A 23,542-nucleotide genomic window follows, 5' to 3' on the forward strand; every position below is an offset into this window, starting at 1 on the left:
AGTTGTACCAGCATCAATCTCCTTGTGAAAATGTAAATTACATCCCCAGCTTAAAGTCCTGCACAGGCACAGATGCTGTGGGAAGATAAGACCCATGTGCTACTCAGTGGGAACAGTTTGTGTCTTGCAAAGTATCCTTCTGGTTTAGAGGAGCCAGAAATATAAAGGAGAATATTTGCTTTTCTTTTAAAAATAGCTTGTTCTTAGGAATGTCTTTTTCAACGATGAAGTGATACAAGCTGGAAGGGATACAGGACCTAATAACCCACCTGGAAATACTTTGTATGGAAAAGCAGTTCAGCCAGTTTGGGGATTGTGCCAAAGAATTATCAGATAGGCCTTGCTTGATATGATTTGGGTTTGTGGCAGCTTATACAGCCCAGCAGGATTTCCCAAAGCTGAGGTGCTTTAAAGCTGCCCGTGTATGTGTCTGGCCCTTATTGCAGTCCTGGCTTTTGGCCAAAGTGATTTCTGTTTGTGAGGGAGTGAACAAGTGAGGATCATTACAACTTGGAAGGAGCTCAGTTCTTGCTCAATGAGAACTCTGGAGACATAGAATGGGACAAAACAAGTAGAGAAATGTATCACAGTGTGGGAGCTGATAAGGAGATGGCATGCTCCTGCAAATTTCAGCTGTTTAGGACATGGTATGCAGGCTATGGGACAACTCTTAGGGAGAACTAGGTGAACCTGGATGCAGGCGAATAAAAGGTTTTCTATCTGTGTGTATATCCCACTTTGAGGCAATCGCACATCAGCAGATCTGTATTCTGATCATGGAGGGGTGGCTTCTCCATGGCTGTGATTCTGCTCCTCATCCTTCACAGTCAGGAGTGACCATACAGCCTCAGGAGCAGCAGCACAGTATTAAAAATGGTTCAGAACTCTACAGCAGAACCTCTGCTGCACTCTCTTCAGGATGAGGGAGAAGCAGTTCAGTGAAAAGATGGGACACTCCCTAATCCTCCTTGTCCCCCCAAGTATTTTTTCAAGGTACAAAAGGACTTCTAATGAAACTATCCCACCACCTGAAGGACAGAACAATTGAACTCTGAAATCCATGAGGCACCCCAGATAGCATTCCCAAATGAAAATTTATGGGATTTTTAGGAATCTTATTTGGGGTGAGTGGAAAGAGAGGATGAAAGAAGAAAAGTAAGTTCCATGGAAAGCTGCCATTCTTCATTGAATCTAAAATAGAACTTCTTGGAAGTTTACCAACCAGGCATTTTTGTGTGGAAAACACTAACTGTGCAGATTGGGCACTGTCCAAGTTAAAATACACACCAGTTCTGGATGGGAATAGCGTTAGGGGTCTAGATGAAATACTCTGAAATACCTGCCAAAGAGTCCTTGCTATGGTAGGACATGGGACCTCACAGCAGCTGTTCATTTTCTTACAGCACGTTATAGGTCTGGCTTTGGGTCTCCAACTGTGCATCCTCAGAGTTTCTGGGAGGTATCAGTGAGTTCTGGAGTGTAGTTTGCCCTGTACAGTCAGTGGAGACTCAGTAAATTCACTAACTGGAGTCCTGGGAGATTGGGTTTTTTATTCTGTGTTTGACACCTGCATTTGGAGAGATGACTTATGCCCAGCACTGCACTTGCAGCAAGGGAATGGGAGGGAAGGGATATCGGATTGCGGTTTTTCAGGAGTGGTAACAGGACTGTTTAGTTCAGTACAAGTGTCTTTTTTTTGAAGAATAAATCCACATCTAGCATGAATCAAGGCACGGAAGGAGCAGGAAACCAGCTTGGAAACTGGACATCCCCTGGACTGTGATAGAATTTGTCATTTGCTAGAATTTAAGAATTGTTATATGGATATCTACTAGGGTTGATGTTTTGCATTATATTGATGCTTGCCATGAGTCTTTGGGCATTGGATGAGGACAGGAAACAGGAGCACAGTTTTTAGCTTGGGAAGTTTCCTCCTCCCACTGAAAAGACCCAGACTTCACCTTGCTGTACAATTGATCTCATGCGTGATAAGGAGAATTTTGAGGATTTTTTTCTAGCCCTCTTCAAACTCTTCCTCTTTCTTCAATGCTTGCCATGATAGTATTGAAGCACCCACCTTTTCCACCTGCTCTGCAAACACCTGCCCATGCAACTTCTCTGTGCTTCGCCTTGTGCTGAACCTGATGCTGTTCTTAGTGAGTCAAATCCAATGAGGCATTGAGATGATCTGACCTTGAGATGAGATGACCTTGGGAAAGCATGGTGCTGAAACTTTTCTTTCATTTTGCATCATGGGGAAACCCTTAATCCAAATGAGGATATGTTCCCCTGCTTCAGCTGTCCCCAGTCTCACAGTGTTGTCCTTGGAGGCACACACTTCATGTACCTCAGTGAGCAGGGCTTTGCCACCTGGGGCTGCTCTGAGAATACTTGATTGTTTCACGGTAATTTGGAGGGAGAGGGCTGTGTTCATATTCTTGCCTGGGGTGTAGCACAGCTCTTGAGCAGGACTTGTATTTCTGGTTTCTTCACAATACCAACTTTATCAGCCAGATGAAAGCTCAACTCCAGTTTTTCCAAAGAGGGTCACAACAAGCACAGAACACAGCCACTGGTTCAAGCAGTCTCTCTCTCTCATAAACACATGCAGCACCTCAGTATCTTCTTGTTTCTCTACTTTCATGCTCCAGTTGCTCAGAATGATGCCAGGAATGAGACAGGATTCAGTAGAGCCAGTATATATGTATTTCTGTGTAGGTACCTGCGTATGAAAGGTGGGCTAAGCCCAGTTCTTGCTTTTGGATGGTGTAAAGCTAGCATTTTTGCCGGTGGTAACTTCCAAAGGGTAAAGAGAAGGCACAGCAGAGCTGATGCCACACGATGTCATCACAGATGGGGCAGGAGAACTGGCCTCAGTTATACTGTTAGCAGCTCAAAGCTGCATTCCCTGGTGGAAGCCAAGTGAAAGGTTATGTGTCTGTTTGGCAGCCTGTCATTTAGATAGGGATAAGCTCAAGACTAACCCAGAAGCTAATGAGAGGGAGGAGACTGGGAATGTATTGAAAAATGCTCTGAGAGGAGAGGCAGATGACACAGAAGAGCCAAGCCTGTCTCTCTGTCCAAGTACTGAAGTACTCAAGCTTGCAAGGACAGGGAGTCATGTGATCTGTGCTGGAGTACAGGCACCTCTCCTGCAGAGAGGGCAGATGCTGCACTAGGTCAGAATGTCTCATGGAGAGAGGCTGACTGCTGGGAGAAGGATGGGAAGTTTTCAAGGAGCAGTACAACCCCTAGCTCTGAGAGGCAGGGTCTGGCATGAAAGTGAGCAGACTGGGGTTTTAGTTGCTCTGGAAGAGCTAGAACAAAACAGCTGAGCAGAAAACTAAGTGGTTTTTATCCACCGAGAAAGTCCTGGAAGGTGGGGGCTGACCCTTGGGAATAGGGTAGGTGAGCCAGAGAGCAGCTGTGATAAGGGAGTGGAGGTGCTGTTGATGCACTCTCTCAAGGCTGGACACATGCTCCCTTGTGTCTGTGTGTCTAAACTTAGGGAGCTGATTCTCTCTTGGTTTTTTAAGGCTGGCAACTTGTGCTGGTGTCAATGTTGTAACATCTGTCTCAATGTTGTAAGGGTGGCAGATGAGTTTTCTGAGAAATGGGGAGTAGGAAAGAGGTTTCTGAAGTGGCCCATCCATTTCTGAGGTGTGAGGATAAGTAAGAGGCATCTGGGAACAGGTGTTATGGTTTGGGGATCCCTGGGTGGGTAGAAGGTTGGGAGGACATCAATGGAGTTTTGAATGATTCCTGGCAGGTAGCTCTGGGTGAAGGAGGCATCTGTGCAAGGTGGTCTTGCAATACTGCAGGGGCAGAGATGACCAAGCAATCTGAGGTTGATGTGAAGAGGGGCATAACAGGATAGTGGGGAGGTGGTCTGGCACATGCCTACACAACCCCCAAATTAGCCAGGTCTATACTCCTCAAGGGACTTACTGTAACTCAAAGGAGGATTATTGATGAAGACCACCTTTTTTTTTTTCCTTTTAAAAGAAAAATTGGTGCTTCATCAAAAGACAGTGTAAAGCAAATGGACAAAATAAAGTCACAGTGCCAGGAAATACAGACCAAACTGACATCCCATGAGAACTAGCCTGCTTGTAGCTTTGCATCCAAAATTATTAGTCCATTTATTGCCCACTAAAAATTCTTTTTGTCTCTTCTCAGTTGTGAGATGCTTGAGATCTTAAGGATGACACTGTCAGTCCTTAAAGCAATATTTGACATCAATTTACTCATTAACTTTCAAATGCAGGACACTGAAAACCTTTTCCTAAGGGCATCTTTGTGTTTGAGAGAGTTACTGTTGTTTTCCCACCTCCCCTGAAGGGTTGTTTACAATACCATCTCTCCCTTTTAATCCTCTTTTCCTTTCATGTCTAACAAACAGTGTTAAACAGAACACAGGGGGGAAAAGCAGATCTCACACATTATAATTATGTATACTTAACTGAAGAAATGGTTCACAATTAGAGGTCTCATTTTGTAAATTAATGCTCAAGAAGATTTTTCCCATGTTATTCCAGATAAAAACTCTGTTTTTTCAATCTCAAGGTTTGTACATACAGTAAGTCAGATAAAGGGGTTCTGAGTTGATGTGCATTCTGTGCAGAGACTGAGCTGCTATAAACAAGATTTTCCTTATGAGATCCTGTGCAGAGGGATGTCTTGAGATGTACACACAAGAATGTCAGCAGTACCAAGATGCTGAAACATGACAGAATACAATACATTTCAAAACTGGCTGCTCTTTCTGCTGGCTATTTTTACAGTTTCCCTTAATTTCTCTAGCTCTTTTTGCCCTGTATCTGAGCACTTTTAGACTGTGAATATATTTATAGTCACAATTTTTCCGTGGGGTGGTGTGGAACTCCGCATTATATAGATCTGAGAGGCTATCATTTGATGAGCACTTCTTTAAGCAGCAGCAGCACCAACATAAGCATTCCCTGATTTCCCCTTCCCCTCTCCCACCACTCACTCACCCCTCATCTGTGCCAGTTTCTGTGCTGTGTGGGAAACAAATCACAGAACACATCCAGGTTAAAAATAGCTGGAAAAGAGAGAGAGAGGGGGAAATGAATTCCAGAACCTGGACTAATGTCCTATATGTATATCCAAAGCCAATACAACAGAACCTTTTTAGCTCAGATTCCATCCATCTGTCCAGCTGCATCAATAATTTGTACCTGATTTCACACAGGACTGAAAGGTAGAAATTTCAAAAGCTACCGATTTCCTCTCTAAATTTTGTGCAAACTGATGGCTTTGTGAGGGGTAGGGACCTCAATTAAAGAAGTGCAGCTAGCAGTCACCTGGCTAGTGAGTATGTGCATGCTGGCTGGCCATATACACATTAGCTGGTCAGCCAGCATATATGGACCTGAAATATGCAGCCCAGGAAGGGGTCTTAGAGCATGTAGTGAGGGAAGAGTGGGGCTTGTTGCAGCCATTTTATTTTAGAAGGAGGGGAGAGAAGGGAGGTGACTATGAAGGAGGGGTCAGAGACCCACAGGAAACCAAGAGCCATTTGTTCCACTTCTCACAAAGCAATTTGTTTCAAAAAGGCCTGAAAATCTATAAAATAAGACTTCTTCTGCACATGAGCCTGTAAATCAAGTGAGCCGGCAAATCATACAATTTGGGAGGAAACTGAGAGCTCAGCCTCACATTCCTGCTCAGACTTCAGCAATCACTTCTGTTTTTAGCGCTCCCAACACCAGTAGAAGCCACGGATACTGATTTCTTTCCCATACTCAAATGTCACTTAAAACCCTTGTTTCTCCTGAATAACTCTTTTAAGCATTTGCTTCATCTTTGTTCCTACCTGCCTCGTTTCTAATCTACAACAGCTTGCCAAGAGCTCTGCTCCATTCTCTTCTTTTGTATCCTTCATGCCTCCCCTCTCACCAATGAATGGCCACAAATTTATTACAGGGCAGTACACAAAATATTCAGCAACTTGTACCTGAATATGATGAGTATTTTGATGCAAACCACAGCTGCCTCATCCTGCCCACCTCTTCTCAGGGAAAAGAGACCTTGGGTCTCCACACCACTTTTGCTGACCTGCAGAGAGGACTGAGTGGGATGGGAGCCACAGGGTGGAACAGTAGCTGTGAGATACCCTGTGAGCGATGGCTGTAGTCCATGTGCAGAAATGGAAGGGTCTTTCTGTTCCTATTCTGAGGTGCTCTTTTCAGCATCTGGTTGCACATGCAGGATGCAAGTGAAGCTGTGTGGCTGCTCACCTCTCTTTTTGGAAAGTGAGTAGTGGACTGTGTCTCAGAAGCACACACCACCTTTGGCATGGGAGCTTCCTGCTTCTATCAGAACAAGTCTCTGATAGAAACCGGGTCTATTCCTACCATTTGTGGCTTTCTCCAATAAGAGAAGTTAACATAACCATAGCCAGGTCTTGGGTTTCTCCAGGTGGGAAACCAGAGGTTTTGGGTAGTTGGGGATTTTCCTGGTGTGGGAAATCCCTGGGTGGCAGTAATTGGGCTGTGTGCCATCCCTGCTGCAGACACCCAGGAATATTACTGGGAGTTGCACCTGATGTGATCTGTTTGCAGATACTCTAGTCTCACCACAGGTATGGAGCAAGGTGTGATGGGAAAAGCCTGAGAAGACGTCCAGGGAATCTGCCTGCATTAATTGCCTTGTCATTGCATACCTCTATGTCTGCTCCAGTCTGCACACTGGGGCAGCTGCTAGAGCTCAGCTCAGCTCCTGCAAGAGAAGCCTCTTCACAGACTTTCCTAGTATTGACTCCACTTCCGGAACTAGTTTCTGTAGGGAATTTTCTTTCCCCAAATGGAAGAATATAGCCATTTTGCAAAGGTGCCACTGGGGACCTGTAAAGGAGATCTAAAGCAGAAGCCTGGGCTGCCTTGCTGGAAGGGAGTGCTGGAAGATTCCATCCCCTCATTCTCAGCAGACACAGGAGCATGGGAGGTGCTGGTGAATCTTTAGCAACATAGAGAAGCTTCATGTGGAGTGGAGTGGAGTGGCCCTTACATTGCTGTAAGTGATGTTAGGATCTTGCTTTATCCTTGGGCAACTACAGAATTTGGGGAAGTGGTGGCAGGGGAGAATGATCAGAAAGCTGGCAGAAATTGTGTAATTGGTGTACCAAAGGTCTTTTTAGTCTCCTCCAGTCACATTTTAACAGTACCCTATTTTATTCTACGTGTCAGTAAACAACAAAATTGTTACTGATAAAACTTGCCTTAAGCAACAAGACACATGTGAACAATAAAGCACGAAGAGCCACATTTTCAAAAGTGTATGTGCAGAAATGTCTATTGTACAATGTATAAGCAGCATGTGGTCTGGATGTGGCAAGCAGCAACGGGAGAGGAAAAGGGGAACAGATGGAACCTGTACATGAGTGACAAGAGCGGACGTAGGCTCAGATCAAGTTTTGTACTGTGCAGAGGCTGAGCTTTTGAAAAAGCCTTAAATAACAACCACATTTTAAGGAGGACTGCACTAATGGGGCATGCAGATAAGCGCGCCAAATGGTGCAACTGCAGAGCACACAGCACTGCAGACAGTGATATATACAGAGCATATGAGAAGTTCGGTCTGACATGCCAGCCATGCGTACAATCAAAGGTGTGCACGTTTTAGAAACATCAGCCTCCCTGAAACCTCAATGACTTAGCAATAAAACATCAGGAAACGATAAGTCAGGGTCAGAAGGGTCTGAGAATTCCACACAGCTGAAATAAAGATTGAGCAAGAGGAATTAGCATCAAGAAATCAGATTCAGATGTTTAAAGCTGATTGTCTGAACCAAGTTAATATAATGCACCATGTGTCACTTCAAAACGTTTGGATCGTGCAGCTGGGAAGCCCTTCCCATGGTTGTGAAATGCAGCAGTTCACTGTATCTGAGAAGGCTGGGATGGATATGTCTGCTTTGACACGAGCAAGCTAAAAATGATGAATTGGGATTACAGCCTTTACTGTCCCAGTCCAGTTTTACCAGTTCCCCAAACCACTAGCATAGAAAACAAGCCCTGCAGCAAGGCCGTATGAAGATTCTACCGTCTCATATTCTGGACTTGATCTCTGTCTCCATTCATCTCCCCATGGACTGAAAATACTCACACTTCTTTTTCCAACTGTGAAGCACCCTGATGATCAGCACCCCTTGCTCTCTTACTTTTACCCTGTTTAAAAGAACCCCTATTCAGCTACCCAGTCTTTTTGAGGAAAATGATCCTCTCTCTCTGTCCATTCTCCCAAGTCTAGAGTTTGTGGCTCTGGAAAACTATGGAAAACTATGTTTTCAAACTGTCAATACTATGGGACAATCACATTTTTACTCATCCTCACACATGCACAGAAGGAAGCCTTTCCCCATAAGAATGCAGACCAGCACAGCAACCACTTGCGTGGGAGACTGTATGTCTGCAAAACTTGCACACTTTCACTGCTAATTCTTTTATTCTCAGATGGCTTTATATCAAGTCACAGATTCACATGTATTGCGTATGCTCCTTAAGCCTAGCAAAGTAATCCAAGAATCCAACACTGCCCACCTGAAAACCACACCTTGCAGGAAATGAGAATTCCACAGGTATGAGGGTTTTGCAGGATGGCAACTTGTTTGTTATGTGGATTTGGGAAATTATATGGCTGGTGGGAATGGCTCTTTCCTAGGAAGAAATCACACACTCATCAGTCCTTGAGTGAGAAACTAATTAAGTGGAGATCAGCATCAGAACTAATTAAGTGAAGATACAGAGAAATTCTGTACTCTTCCATGCACTGTTTGTAGTGCCCAATTCTGGACTGGGGTGATCATATATACACAGAAATATTTGACAATACAGATAATAGGTTCTCATATCATGTATCTTTTCCCCTGATCTATTCATATTCATTTTCATGGCAGCTGGACATGCATTATACAGTTATGGACTAAAACTCTGCCTGGTACATCTCTAGTGAAGCTAAAGACAAATGTGACACTGTGATTTATGTTGTGAACAAGACAGACCAGGGTGTGTTGTCTCCCCTATCAGCAAGTAGCACAGCAGAGCTTTTACGTACAGCAGGCTCCTCTCCCACAGCCACCTTCAAACAAAAAAGGGTAGCCTAAGGAACAGCATCTCAGGGAGGGCTCAGAGGCAACAGGCAGAGCTATGCCAAGGGATGCTGGAACCTGGACCCTCTCCTGGGGCAGGTACAACCAAGACAAAGCCATTTCTTTCACTCTATCTCCAGCACTTGATGATTTCAGAAAACTAAAATTCAGCATCTTCTGTCACTTGAAGCTGAAGTGCACTGCCTGGGTTTTACGCCCATGCTATGGGCAGTTGGTTGGGGTTTGCTCTGTTGCTGACAGCTTAAATTTCCATTTGCAGCTCCTTCCTGTTTCCTTTTCAGACATGCATCATACAAACCCAGAGAGGCTGCATGAATGTACCAGAACGGTGAGAAGAGAGGACATTCCTTACCACAATGAAGCTTTTAGCGTGCCTAGTCAACACTGAAGCAGCAGAGGCAAACCTGGGCAGGCATTACACATACCCACATCCTGCAGATGCATACCTTGATGCTGATGGCTACCTGAAGCCCATGTCCGCAGCTCCCATCCCACCTGGGATGCCAGCCAGCATACTCAGACATCAGAACTTAGGGACTGGGAAGGCTGCTGGGGTATTTTTTTTTACTTAAAACTTGCAGCATCATTGCTGCTTCATAGAGAGTTGGGTCATTTACTGCTAGTGGTGAAAGGGACTGTGTGCATGCTGGGGTGGCCTACATCCCCTGTGTCCTCAGCATGGGATGGGAACTCTAGGAGAGATCACTTGGGTATAGATATACCAAACATATCCCTGATTACATATGTAGGCCATATGGGAAGGCAGGACTTGGTGCCTGGAGTCCATACCTGCCCACAAGCGCCCCAGTCCTGAGACCCCCATGCCACATGGCACCTAACTATGTCTGGGGACCTCCTAGCCATACAGAACCTCACCGTATCTGGCAGGGAGCTGGTAGAGCCCATGGCACTCTCCCACCCTGCTACAGCTATGCACAAGAGCTTTGGTTGTCCCCAATGTCTCTTCATCTCACCCCATCCACACAGAGAGTGAAGTGAGGTGCACATTGTGGGGAGCGGGAGATGAGGTATCTAAAACAAGGGAGGGACTTTAACCCCCATTTGCTTTCCCTTGGTCCCACCCATATTGCACCTGCCACTAGAATGGCCAAAATTATCCGGTGACATCATTCACCACCCACAGAAAAGTGCAAACCAGGCAAATTCCCCATGGAATTTTTCTGAGGAAACAGGCTTTCTAGGCTCTCAATGCCTAGAAGAACATCTCTGACCGGTTACTTCTCTCCCAGGCATTTTATCAGGAGCTGAAGCTCATCGAATCAGTGATTCACTCCCTACTCAGCACTGGCTGACTGCATTTTTCATGCCTTGGGATAAGAATCACGTTATTCTTTGCTCACGTCCAGGATGCCTCTGATATGTGCTAGAATATCTCTGGCTTGTTACAATTAAAATTATTCCAAATCATGGGAGAGGCATTTTCCTGTGTTGCCTTTTTACAGGGGACTTCAGCAGGGTCCACCCAAACCACCATATCAACAACACAAAGAAATCAATAAACACTTTAGCATGGTGCTTTCCTTGCCTATGTTTGTATCAAGCTTGTTTACAGCCAGCAGGCCAGGAGAAAAAGGTCATTTATAGCATGTGCTGTGGCACTGCTTGCCTGAATTTTAGGAGTCAGCAACTTTGATAAACTTTTGACGCAGCTTGCAGACACAGTTAAGAATGTCTCTTCCGCCTACTGCAGGAAGCTGGTCAATGTATCAAAGATCAAACTTGCTCACACCAACGCAAGAAGGTTATATACAAGCAAAAAGTAACTACATATGGTTGGGTTTGCGTTGTATTGATCTCTAAATTTGACCATAAATTGCTTGAATCGATTAAAAAAAAACCCAAACAGTTGCTGCAGCACCACCCAGATTACTCACAGGCTAATCCTCCTGTTGCAGGGACAAGATGCTCTGTTGTCAAGATGTTTGATATGACTTTGAAAAGATGAGTTTATTGAAAATCGTATGAGAGACCTATTTAGAGAATGCAATGACCTTATGTGGCTGTGCTTTAAAAGGGCTAACAAAAGAGAATGTAACCTGAAATCGGCATATATTGCAGGGAAGTCACTTCCCTCTGCTACACACACAGCACCTGCAGAACTTACCAGGAACTGAAGCTCATAAAATCAGTTAAGTTTTTTTAAAAATAAACTAACAGATTTTTAAAAATATATTTCAAAAAATTACAGAGGTAGTCATGGTCTTTTTCAGATGTTCTTCCTGAAATAAGCGTCCCTGAGATAAAACATGGCCAGGAATTACTCTTGAGAAACTTTTGGTCAGCTCTGGCAGTTTTGATGCAAACCTGACTGCTGCTGGAGACACTGCTGCAGGACTGCAGTAGGAGCAAAGACTGGCAGGGGAATTCAATCTAGGACGTCTGGCCTCTCTTCTCCTCTCTTCTCCTCTCTTCTCTATTACAGAATAAGAAATCAGAGAAAAGATAAATAAGCCTGATTTTTGATTCATTTCTGTGGATCTAGTGGGCTCTTGCATGCAAACAGGATTCAGGAGCATTTTGGGTTGATTTCCTTTCAATTTTGCATTGCTACTCTGTTCTGGCTTACTGTACTCCAGCTCCCTGTACAAACAGGATCTTTCCTCAACAATGTTCTGCCACATCATCTTCCTTCCTTTGTATACAGGCTGCTCCTGCCTGTCACACACCATGTGGCTTCCTAAGGCACCTTGTTTCTCAATGCTAGCAAAAACAGGAACCAAAAGCAAACCAGCAATAAAATGCTAAATTCTCACTGCAGTTAAAAATGAAATCTTGAAAGTTTCTGATTCAAGATGACTTTTCTGTCAACTGATTATTTTTCTAGTTTAGTGCTCTGCAGTAGATGTGCAAATGAGGTGCTTGTAGTATTTATCAGATTCAAATGTCTCTCCAGCGAGGTTTGCAACACTGACCCATGCTTTTCCTCCTTTTTTATTGGTGTTGAAAAGTGAACCCAGCTGAGCAGAGTGCACATTGCTTCAGTGTTCACCTCTTTTCTGCTGTCTTTTAAGGCTTTGCCGTGTGATGTTTTGCTCCAGGGAGGTTCAACAGCATGTGTACAGGGACAAGAGAAAACCACAGGCCACAGTACATGTTGCACAAATGCTGTTATTATTCTGAGGCCTGAAGAAACAAGGAAGGAAGCTTGAGGCTGGTGGTTTGGCAGGTGTGAGGCCTTTTTTACACAGACATCTGTTTTAAGTGGTAGCTCTGGGCTCGAGGATGAGCAGGGAACACCTGCCACTCCCAGCCATTCTCTGTGTCACAGCACAAGGGGGTTTGGGCTCCTGATGAAGCCATGTCACCTCCTTGCTCAATCTGTGCTTCGAGACTCTGCTCTCTTGTATTTGTGGGGCAGATCTGCAAAGTGAGGGAATTCCCCCCTCCAAACTGCTTGAGACAGAGATCTGCTGCTGCTGCTGCTGCTGCTGCTGCTGCACCAGCGCACACAAAATGGATGGGGTTAGAGTACAAAATGGGTGAACAGCAACATGTGCGCAAGATCAACAAGCCCAAGCTCCATGTAAACACCTGATGAAAACCGTTTGGATGCTACCATGTACCCCACATCAAAGTGAGCTTTTCTAATCCCACTAGATTATTTCTAGTGTTTTGGGCAGCACTGATAGTGATCCCATCACAGTTTTGAATAGACTGCTTCATTTGGCAGGATGTTACAGCACACTCTCTGTAATGCCTTGTACCATATTTGAAGGAAATAATTTGTGTTTGATGGTTAATTATCTATGCAACAATGTATCTGGGATTCCACCTTAGAAACAATCTAGGAAAAAACCTGCAGTTACTAGGGCTGCATCCTGCTCTACTAAACAGGTGTGTAGGGAGGGAAAAAAGGGTTTGCATAATATCCTCCCCGGCAGGGATTCTTTGGGACAAGTTAGCTTTGAGCCACATTGTTATTTTAAATGACAATAGGTTCTTTCTCTTGTAGTTCACGGCCAACTTTAATGAACATGTAGCAACTTAATTATCTTTAAGACTGCTACTCCTCTGTTACAGATTGCTGGCATTGGTCAGTGAATTCAGAAGTTACTGGGGGAAGGGCAGATATGCAGAAAAGCAGAGACTGAGATATATGTATACAGCTGCCCTCATTTCCATAAGAAATCAAGCTGAAGCCATTTCAAGGTGAGGGACAGTGGTTAATCCCTCCCAACACACTCATTAATACATCTCATAACAAGTCTCCTTGTCCACCGGCAAGGAGAGTCAATCAAGCACCACTTTAGTCTGGGCAGAAGAAAGGCTACAGTTTCATGGGGACTACTGGGTTTTATGGCTTCTTTGGAGGTTTCGAGCTGTGCTGTGCTGTGCTGATGTGCCTTCATTCAGAACTGAGCAAGGGGTAGGTGATGTGATGGGAGAACTCAGCTCCTGTCTTTGCTTCATGTTGCAAAATGAAGCAACATATACTTACAAAATGAAGCGACAGATACTGATGTCCACATCAGAACAGGCAAAATCCTGGCAAAATGAAAGGCTAGGCAGCATTTTGTCATTCTTGAAAAGGAAGGCAGAATTCCTGACACAAAGCATCCTGACATCTAGAGATCACGCTAAGTATGGTCTCTAGAACCACCATGGCATCTGTAGTGGTCACTTGTGAGGAGCACCATTGAAGCACTCAGAGAAATCTAATAAACTTTGGAGTTGGACTGCAAGAAAAATATTATTTTGTCCTGAGGATTAAAAGAAAAAGTAAGAAAAGCAAGCCACACACAAGGAAGCCTTATGTTCCAGCTTTGGTATTATAATTTTTTTCTTTTTCCTATCTGACAAATATCAGCATGACGGCAAACAGAACTCTCCTAGTTCACATGGAGGTGCAGCTTAACTGTGCTGGTAAGTAGTGAATTGGCTCTTCACTCTAGCATGGCCCTAAATAGTACCATTAACATGTGGTTATAGTCAGAGAGCACATTTGGTAGGAAATGACACCTTGTTACTTCCCAGATTATCTGCTTTCTATGGGGTAAATATTTTAAACATTGTGCCATGTTTTAGCAGCAACATCCGTATTAAAGTAAATGGGATCTGAGTGAGGGTAAATCCAAGCACGCAGTGCTGGGACAGTACACTTATAAATCTTCTGTGTCTTATGCTCTGTGCTTTATTCGCTGACGAAAGACAAGTGTTTGCTGCTTTCATAAGGTTCCTAAAGCACAAAGGGAGGGTGTGTGCTCAGCATTACTTCCTGTAGCATTGGCTACAGCTACAGCACGACAGTCCGAAGCAGGAAGGACACAGGGATTCCTCAGCTCCGAAGCGCAGGCTGCAGCCACACCAGTGGGAGGAATGTGGCTTTCAAGGGGCAAGGAGTTCAGTTCACTCTGGGCTGCAGTTACACAGTGATAAAATTAGTTTTGAAACAGCATCTACCTTTGAGCCAGGAAGTATTTTAGGCAACAGATACCTTATAGGCCTCTTTAAGCTTACTGAATATGTATTATGCAACTTTTGTGTAAATTTTGTCTTCTGCTCATATGAATCCCATCACAGTACTAGTTGATAAGTACCAAGGTTACACAACATCAAAGGCTAGGAAAGACCCTTTCCTTAGGGTAGGTACCTTAAAACAAATAACTGGAGTTTGAAAAAAAGAGCCTGTTCTCTCCAGTAGGCATCGTTTCATGGCTTAATATGATAATTGTAGCCTACATGTGCTCGATATGTCTGGCAGCATTCTTTGTTACTTCACTAGATGGCGTGTGATGGTGCCTGGCAGGGGGGAGAGAAGGGAGAAGAATTAATTCAGTGTGTAACTGGCTGTGCTGCACTCCTGCCTCTGATGTGCCTTTAACAGTGTGGGTCTATGAGTTAATGTTTCAAGGGTGAGAACTGAATTTCCAGCTGAAATTTCCAGCCTGAAGAGTACCCTTAAATCAGCAGTGCGGCAAGACCAGTGGAAAAGAGGTTTATTAGACCAACTTATTTCCTATGCAAAACATGCTTTCAGAGATATAAGTTCTTCAAATCTAAAACAGGCCTGAAGAAGTGCTTATGTGTCTGCTTACTACAACATGGTCAGCTGGTAGACCTTATCTCTTTCTATAAATTCTGTCATGCTTATAGCCTCACACCATCACTACTGCTACACTACTGTAAAAATGTCCAAAACTTTGTGTGGTTCTTCAAAAGGCAAGCCATAAGGTTAATTTGTGCTCTCACTTTCCCTGGTGTATACCCTGGCGTAGCTGTCGTCTTTTGTTCTTCTATTACCTATTTATGCCTCCCTCTTTGCAAAAGAATGAGACCCAGCTCTGCCCTGAGGCACTTCCTCTAGCGGGATAACAGGAAGAAATCACCCTCAAAGGGCACTCACAGTGCACGTGCAGTAAGAATCTGCTCTTTTCTTTCTTGGGAAGATAGGCATTAAATCTTCAAGGCCTCAGACATGAATCGCGGAAGTGGCTGGATCCATTAGGGATATTCCAGGCTCCCTAACACAAACACTGACAGCAAAACTCTTCACGGCGAGGTTTGTTGGTGAGCACGCCTGCTCTCTCGGCAGCACGGGGGCTGTGCAGTTTCACAACTGGCCTAAGCTGACCTACAGCTGGGCTCCTGCCAAAAGGCAGCTCTCCCCCTCTGCTGACTCTTGTGCTCCTTTGGCTGTAGGGTCTGTGGTGCCAGGGGCTGATTGGTCTCGGTGCAATCCTCCCCTCCTGATTTTTCCCTTTTGGTAGGGTTATTTTTCACTTGGCTCGGTTTGCTGAATTGGCCGACTGGTTGGGTAGACACTGGGGCTGGCACAAGGAGATGGTCAGGGGTGCCGAGGAGGAAAGTGCAAGACTGGCCGTTCTGCCATCAGTGTGGCCTGAGCCACCAGAAGTCAGAGGGCTGTGCACCACAGCTCCTGCCGTGCCCACAAACTGCCCCAAATGCTGTGGGAGATCAGGGCAGACCACTGCCTTAGGATGGGATGCAAACATTCCTCTGCTCCTTTGCACACAGAGAAAAGGGGATTAAAAACCATCTGTTAAAGAATGGTGCCATGAGGAAAACACATCTGATATACATGCAAGTGTGGGGTTTTCCTGTGGTATTTATGCCTGAGGTGTTTACTGATTTACCATCCAGCTATGCAGCCAAGCTGCAAATGCGTTCAGTGCAACCCATGCACTAGATTTAACAACTCCTGCACTATGGTTATAAATACAACAGCGGCCTATGCCCTGGCTGAATCAGCCACCAATGCCACATCATGGGCAACACACCCTCCAAAGAACAAAATTACATCCAAAATCAAGTGTCTTTCTTTGTTGGTTATGGCTGGTGGCTGTTGCTGATGGGAGAGTCTATTTGGTAGGTGCCTGGCTTGGGGGAGAGCATCTGGTGAAATGCCAGTGCTGCAGCTGTGTGGGGAGCTGTGCAGAAAAGGACCTAGTCCTCACACTGACTAGGGGAGATGGGGCAAACACTGACAACCAGCTGAACAAGAGGCCCCTCGGCATTCCCTGAGGACAGAATTCATACTTCCTTTGTGAATCAGGTTTGTGTGGCCTCTGTAAGATGAAGCTGCACAGTAAGACAAGTTCTGCCAGGGTTAAGCCACTGCAGCCTCTCCACTAGCCTTCCCGTGAAAAAAAAGAGATTTAAGTTGTTAATGGGAGAGGAAAACCAGGGCCACTGGATGGATGGTTTATAATCAGTTCTGTAGGAGAGGCAAGTCACTATTCAACTTTCTTCTGTATTTCCATGAAATGCACCTCCTGTCTTAGATCACCTCACTCAGCTACCTCAGCCTCCAAGTGCAGTTGTCTTAGCTAACTCATTTGGTTCACATTTTCCCATGCCATCACTCACATTTAGTAAGTTGAAACATCTGGATGAACCCAGAAAAAGCTGCAAGAGCTATCCTTACTTTATCTATTCCAAATAGCCTGTGCCTTGAAAATCACTGTACATGCAACACTTCTCTGCACATAGCCACCAGTATCCTCTCAGCTCAGGCTCCCAGTTCAGGGTTCCACTCTGCTATTCCTTCACTCAGTCCCTATAGTCTCCCAGGGTTTAAACCTGTCCTACTGTCGGTATCTTGCGTTTGAATTACAGAGAGAGATGTTCATTTACATCTCTCCCTCTAGTAAACTTACAGCTAAGAGTAAAGATCCTCATAAGAACTAACTGTTTGGGCTATAGAGAAATGCTGCCAACTACTGTAACAGGAAAACATTACAGCTCCCTTTTGCCCCAAAAATAACATTTTCTTGCTGTGGATAAATAGCTATTTCAGTTCTTCTGGGAGCAATAATCATGGCCCTCTCTTTCTCCAAAAGCAGCATGCAGTCCTCCATCCCGGAGAGAAGCTCATTTCCACAAGACATGTCCAGACAGTATCGGCATCTGCCCGGGAGTGAGGGTAGTGAAGGATGAGAAGAATGGCAGAGAGGGATTTTTCAAGGAAGTCACTCATGCACATGACAGGAACTAAAAAAGCATTCCCCACCAGAATGGCACTCAAAGGATTTAATCTGAGCTCTTCTCTGCCTGGGAAGGGATCTCACTTAGCTTCTATCCCCCTCTACTCCATACTTGTAATTCTGAAAGTGAGTTAATGTCTACAGAGACCCTGATGGCTGTGTTTCATGCCATGCTATCTCATTTCTGTACCTTGAGGCAAGTCCCCTTGCCTCTGCCATGTCCTTGCCTGGGTTTAATGCATCTGTTGGTCAGGAAGGTCATGGGGTCCTAAACTGTGTGTTCAGAGCACCTAGTGAGCAACAGTTCACTGGGATTAGCTGACATTTCCAAGTACAAAATAAAATAACTGTAAACCAAGGGAAGTAATGATGTTTATCAAACTCAGCTATACCACAAAGAGCAGATAAATAGATACCAAAATCAGAAGTTAGTCTTCTACCTATTAGTCTGATTTTATTTTGTGTGAGTTTTGCCCTGAGGACCTGTTTCCTCACCAAAATGCACAGGTCTTGATCTTCCTGACATTATTGAGGTATCAACCTGTAGTAATTTCCAAGCAGCCACTCCAGTTCCATTAGTATTGATCTAATTTGAGATGAACATTGGTGGTGTTAGGCTTTACTTTGCTTCCTGCCCCACTGTTCATCAGTGAAGTGTTGGCTGAGATAACACCTGAGAAACAATGCTGGTGCTTAGAGCAAAAAATCAGGACAAGTGAATCCAGTCCTAGCTCTGCCACTGACAGGAGAAAAATCCATGTCCCTTTTGTTTTAATTTTTCCTGTCTGTAGTGGGAGTAATACTGAAATCTCTTACGGCAGAGGTACAACTGCTTGTTTGTAGAACACTTTGAGATGGTGAGATCTCAACAGGAGTAAAAAGTGCCGCTGGTGTTTCTAAAGTGTGTGATGTGTGTCCTAAACTAACCCTTCCTGATTGCCATACATCAGATCCCCTATCACATCTCTACTATAAAATAAGCTATAATTTGGGTGAATTGTTTATGAAATATGCAACTTTAAAAGACTTTCAAGAGAGTGCTTGTTTTTAAAAAACTGCATATTGCAGATTTGAGCTAACTTGAGAAAAGCAAATATATGGCCACAAGAAGAGTTCATAAAAGATGCTCCAACCCTTCTATAGGTATGCATCATGCTAATGCAATATAGCCTAGATCTTTAGGGTTTCTGCAGGCCAATAAGCTGTGAAAGGTCTTTTGATCCTGACAACAGCATGAACAAGTTGGTTACATAACTGACGAGCTAGTCACATCTTGGTAGGCATAAAAGCATTTATTTTCTTGTCACCTAGCAATATGACAACAGATTATACCTGCTTCTTGCAAGCCTTGCTGCAATACGTGTTTTGTCTGTGGATGCTCATCCAGCCACAAAGGCTGTACTGCAGAAGGGTACATGGCTCTGGATTCCTACCATAAGACCCTGACTCTGGGGCTGCAGATTGTTGCTGTCAGAAACAAACTCATTTAAGGTATACCCACCTCCCTTCATAGTCCAGGCTGTGCATTCCCATGTTTTGCTGAACCCAACCTCTATCATGCTCTTTCTCCGCTGCATCACTTCAGCAAAGTGACAGGATCTCCATCACAAAGCAGGTCAGGCCTGGGATGGGTGTATTTGCACAGGTCTTCAGCACTATCTGCTCTATAGCATCATGGGGTGCCATGCAGTGTGCACTGATCCTTATCGCTGACATGGCAGTGACCATGGAGAACTTCCATACAAGTCCTCACACATGTGGGGTCCTGGGCATAGGATCCAATTCCCCTTCTCCTGCAGATGTGACTGCATTTATCCTAGGTCTTCAAGATATATAGAAAGTGTGTATACTGATCCTAGCAGACAATGCTGAAGCAGGAAATGCCTTAAATATATATCTGGCCTTGCACCACGCAATAGCAGAGCCACAGCTGTCTGCAGCACATAGAGATACATATATCCTCTGCTCATCCAGAACTGCCCCATGCTGTCTCTGCACATTACAGCCCAGCCTCTCCAGGGAATGCTGTGTTTGCTGTTACATTTGCACACCAGCCAGCATTTTGCTTCCTGGTTTATGAATGGTTTGTCCAGAAATTGGCTGCTACACTGGTGCATTTCAGGGAAGATAATGCTGTCCTTTTCCCTGCTGTTTATTGTAACCCTAATTTCTGACAAACAAAAGAGGCAAATTCTGGGCAATTTACCAATAATCAAGTGCAGTGTGAGCAAGATGGCTTTACAATATCTATAGCCCTGTAAATAGGGCTCAACAAAGTCCTCCAATACTGGGTAGCTCACTTGCACCAGGCCCTTAAGACTGATGCTTAGTGATAACAGCAGCAAACTTTGTCTGCCCTGCTAATTGCAGCCAGAGATAATAAAACTTCCAAACTAGCAACACAACAGCATGGGAAGCCTATGACATTAAATACATGAAAGGGATGCCTTGGGACTATGAGAAGAAATTGAGTACCTTCAGCACAGAATGGGTAATCCTCAGAGGACTGTTTAAAACTCATTGACTCATTATGCCTACACATAGCTTTGTCAGTCAACAGAGACGTGAGAAATTTGTGCAGGTGAAGTTTACTCAGTAGAAGAGCAGAGCAAGACGTTCCTTTTTGATTAGTTGCCTGGCTCTGCCCTTGGGGCAGAAATCCATCAGAGATCTCTTGGGGTTTCTTTTGATTGGTTTGCCTCTGACATATGAGTGGAGCTGTATGGCTGAGGCAGGGTGGTATTACCAGATGCAGGTAGGATGTGTGTGGCAGGGCTCATTTCATGCCAGAGACATAACACACAGCATGCTCCCTCTACCTGCAGTGCAGCCCAGGATCCAGGTGGAGAACTTGGGTGATCTACTCCTCAGCTGCCTTACACACGCAGAGCTCAGGACTGCAAACTGCACTGCCCTGAAGATGCCCAAGAGATAGACTGGGCTGCCATTACTCTGCATATAAAGCATCCTGGCCCTTCCTTACACTGCATTGCTTCCTTCCCTCCACCAGCCTCCTTCATTTCCATTCTGTGGTGTCCCCCATCCCTCCCTCTTTATTGATAGCCATTCTTCAGCCCCCAAACCTGATTGGAGGGGTGATATAACACATGGCTGTCAGCATAATGCAGAGGAACGGTGGCATGAAAGAGAAGAGGCTATGACAAGGTAAACACTCTGCACACTCTAGCCCTCTTGTTACTGTTGGGACATTAACTGGACTCTTCCAACTAATTCATCTTAGTCCTAGATACATGTTACATGAAAGCAGGGACTGAAAACAGCAGAAAAACCTCTAATACACAGTTTGCACTGGGGTAATGTCAGTTGTGTGGGTAGAGTTCATTGAACATATGTAGATGTTTAAGCAGTAGGTGTCCATTTGTGAGTTAGTCACCTTAGGATGCTGTTTTAAGTCAGAAAGAAATAGACACTTTTGGCATAAGATAGAAATTTACACTCAGTTGAGTTCAATTGTCCCTCATGAGCTCCTGCTGCTTCCCTCTGAGAACACATGGAGTCAGGCATAGCCAGCTCCCAGGTAAATGTCTGCACGACACACACCAAATGACAGGCAAGATAAATCACATTTTGTATGGCCGTGTTTTGACACAGAGATGCTTCGTGTTATGGGGCTGCAGAAAGGGGCTTTACAGGGTGCCTGGAAGAGCACACTCTGGCACGTAACTGCAGAGGCCAGGAAGCCAGATTCAGAGGAACAGAGACACAGTGACAGACACAGCAAAACCCTCTGGGAACGTGGCTGCTGAAGCAACCATGACTTCATTATACTTGCTCAAGATGCCCTCTAGCCTAGACCTTTCACCTCATTTAATGGTTTTTTGGCCTCAATCCCTTATAATTCTGAAATGGAAAAAAAAATCTCTTTTGACTCCTGTTTTCAAGGCAGGGCTGTTTGATTTGGAACGCTGCATTGAAGTCTGTACTACTGATTGATTTCAGGTTTATTATATTTTCCCCTTTGAAAAATGCTACAGTAAAAAAAACCTCACTTTGTCGTTTTTCATGTAACCCCCCTCCCTTTTTTTTTTTTTTTTCAGTCTTAGCAAATGCTCAGTCTTTTCCACTTCAATAGCTTGAAATTCTCCCCTGGGAGCCCTAAGCTCTTTAAATATTTTTAGGTTGCCAGATTTCTTATGTTCTCTCTCCAGGAAGCCAATTTTGTTTCTAAGCTCTTGAGAATAGTCCAGCTTCATCTTTTGCGCACTCACTGCATCACAATAAAATGCTGCCTAATTGCTGCCTCAGCCGAGTCCCAAAGGTGCTGGAGTTTGTCTCTAGGCTACAGTTGTGGACAATAAACTCTTCTCAGACTGGAGTTAAGCCTTTTTATTATTTAAATCTGAGTCATGTAAAATTAGTTTACTAGCAAGTTACCCACAAAGATCTAGTATGGAAAGAAACTCCCACATATTGTTTTCCAACACAATGAGAGAATGATCAGATATAAAGATTTGCAAGTGGCTTGTAATACAAGATGTGTATAAAACCACCAACATTTAATTTCACCAAAAAGACATGAAAATGTTTCTGTGAGCCTAGAAGTTACTCTCAGACCTGGTCTGTTGGTGTTCTCTACATTCAAATTGAAACTGGTGGTATGAAAAACTTTCTTTTTTCCTCTAACTTATCCATGACCTGAAATACCTATGAAAGAGGAAAGGCAGCTGAAGATAACAAATACCAGATGGGCAAGAGCTTTCTGTTCTCAGTCTAGCACAACAGCAAGAGGACTTAGTGATCATTTTGCTTGAAAATAAACAAGAATATACTAAGACTGGGTAGCTGCACCTCCATCAAGCCTGAGCAGACCCCTGCAGCAAGGGACAAATGGTCAGTACAGGGAGTGAGAATGAACATATACTCTTTTTTGCATCAGGACCATATTCATCTATCCTCAATAGCAGAAGACATCCAAGTATACAGCATTTTGTCTCTTTGTGTTCCTTTTTACAACCTATATTTTAAAGTGTTTATATTTCTGTTGTACAATATGGCTCTGATGAAAGTACATACTACACAGACATTATATAAAAAGACTTAATGATAACTGTTTTGAGATTCTAATTCCTTAAGACAACAGTTTCTTTGGATGCATTTGGTGCTGCATGCCCAAATCCGCAGTCTTAATTAAGCAAAAATGAAGCTGAAAGAGATTGTTAGATTTTCTCAAAATGCTTAGTCTGTCCTTTAATTAAAAAGGTCAGACATGACAACAGAGACCTGACATGGTCTTTGTGGTGGTGTCAGCAGCACATTTGCAACCTGGGACACTCATGAGCAAGGACAGCACACATCCAGGTCGGGGCAAGCCTGTCCAAGAGGCTCTTGATAGGGCTCCTTTTGTCAGCATAGTGAACATGCAGGCAGATGGAGGGATCTGCAGTGACTGCAGGGAGACTGTTAACCACACAATCACTGTGCAGAGACCCCCTCCTGTTGCTGGGGTCTCTCATTCCTCATTTAGACTTGTCTTGATCAATTCTTAAGGGGGAAATGGCAGGCATGGTGTGGCAGGCATGGTGTGACAGAACCTTACTAACAGTGACACAGAAGACAGGAAGGATGCACAGGTCTGAAGCCGACTCTGGCAGGCAACAGCTTGAAAAGCTAGGACAAAATTTCACCCTTATTCAGATCAATGGGAACTTAGCCACCGATGTCAGTGGAATGAAGACTCCGCTCTACATGTCTGCTTGTAATCTGAGAACATGTATTCTGCACATCCTGGAGACTCAGTGAAAACTGGACCCCACAGAGTTCACCTTAGATTCACTGTCTCAAATAAAACTATGTGGATTCTTTGTGCCCCTTTTAGTTTTCTGTAAAACAAGTATGATAATGCTTTGAGTGCTAAACAATACAATGTGTGTAGGAAGACAGTATCTTTTATTAGGCCAACCGAAATAGTTGGGGAAAAACAGAC

At 44.3% G+C, this 23,542-nt stretch overlaps 1 long non-coding RNA gene across 3 annotated transcripts in view; it reads right to left on the bottom strand.

The window, feature by feature from the left end:
- LOC146444829 (uncharacterized) overlaps positions 1 to 23,542 on the bottom strand; it is a 55,749-nt gene that overhangs the window by 21,445 nt on the left and 10,762 nt on the right. For all 3 annotated transcript variants that reach the window (XR_014852610.1, XR_014852608.1, XR_014852609.1), the window contains exon 2: positions 4,998 to 5,065. This is a non-coding gene — a long non-coding RNA (uncharacterized LOC146444829). The remainder of the gene's footprint in view (positions 1 to 4,997; positions 5,066 to 23,542) is intronic.

Source organism: Lichenostomus cassidix, chromosome 1 (genome assembly GCF_008360975.1).
Source record: "Lichenostomus cassidix isolate B80296 chromosome 1, HeHo_3.0, whole genome shotgun sequence".
Classification (NCBI taxonomy): Eukaryota; Metazoa; Chordata; class Aves; order Passeriformes; family Meliphagidae; genus Lichenostomus; species Lichenostomus cassidix.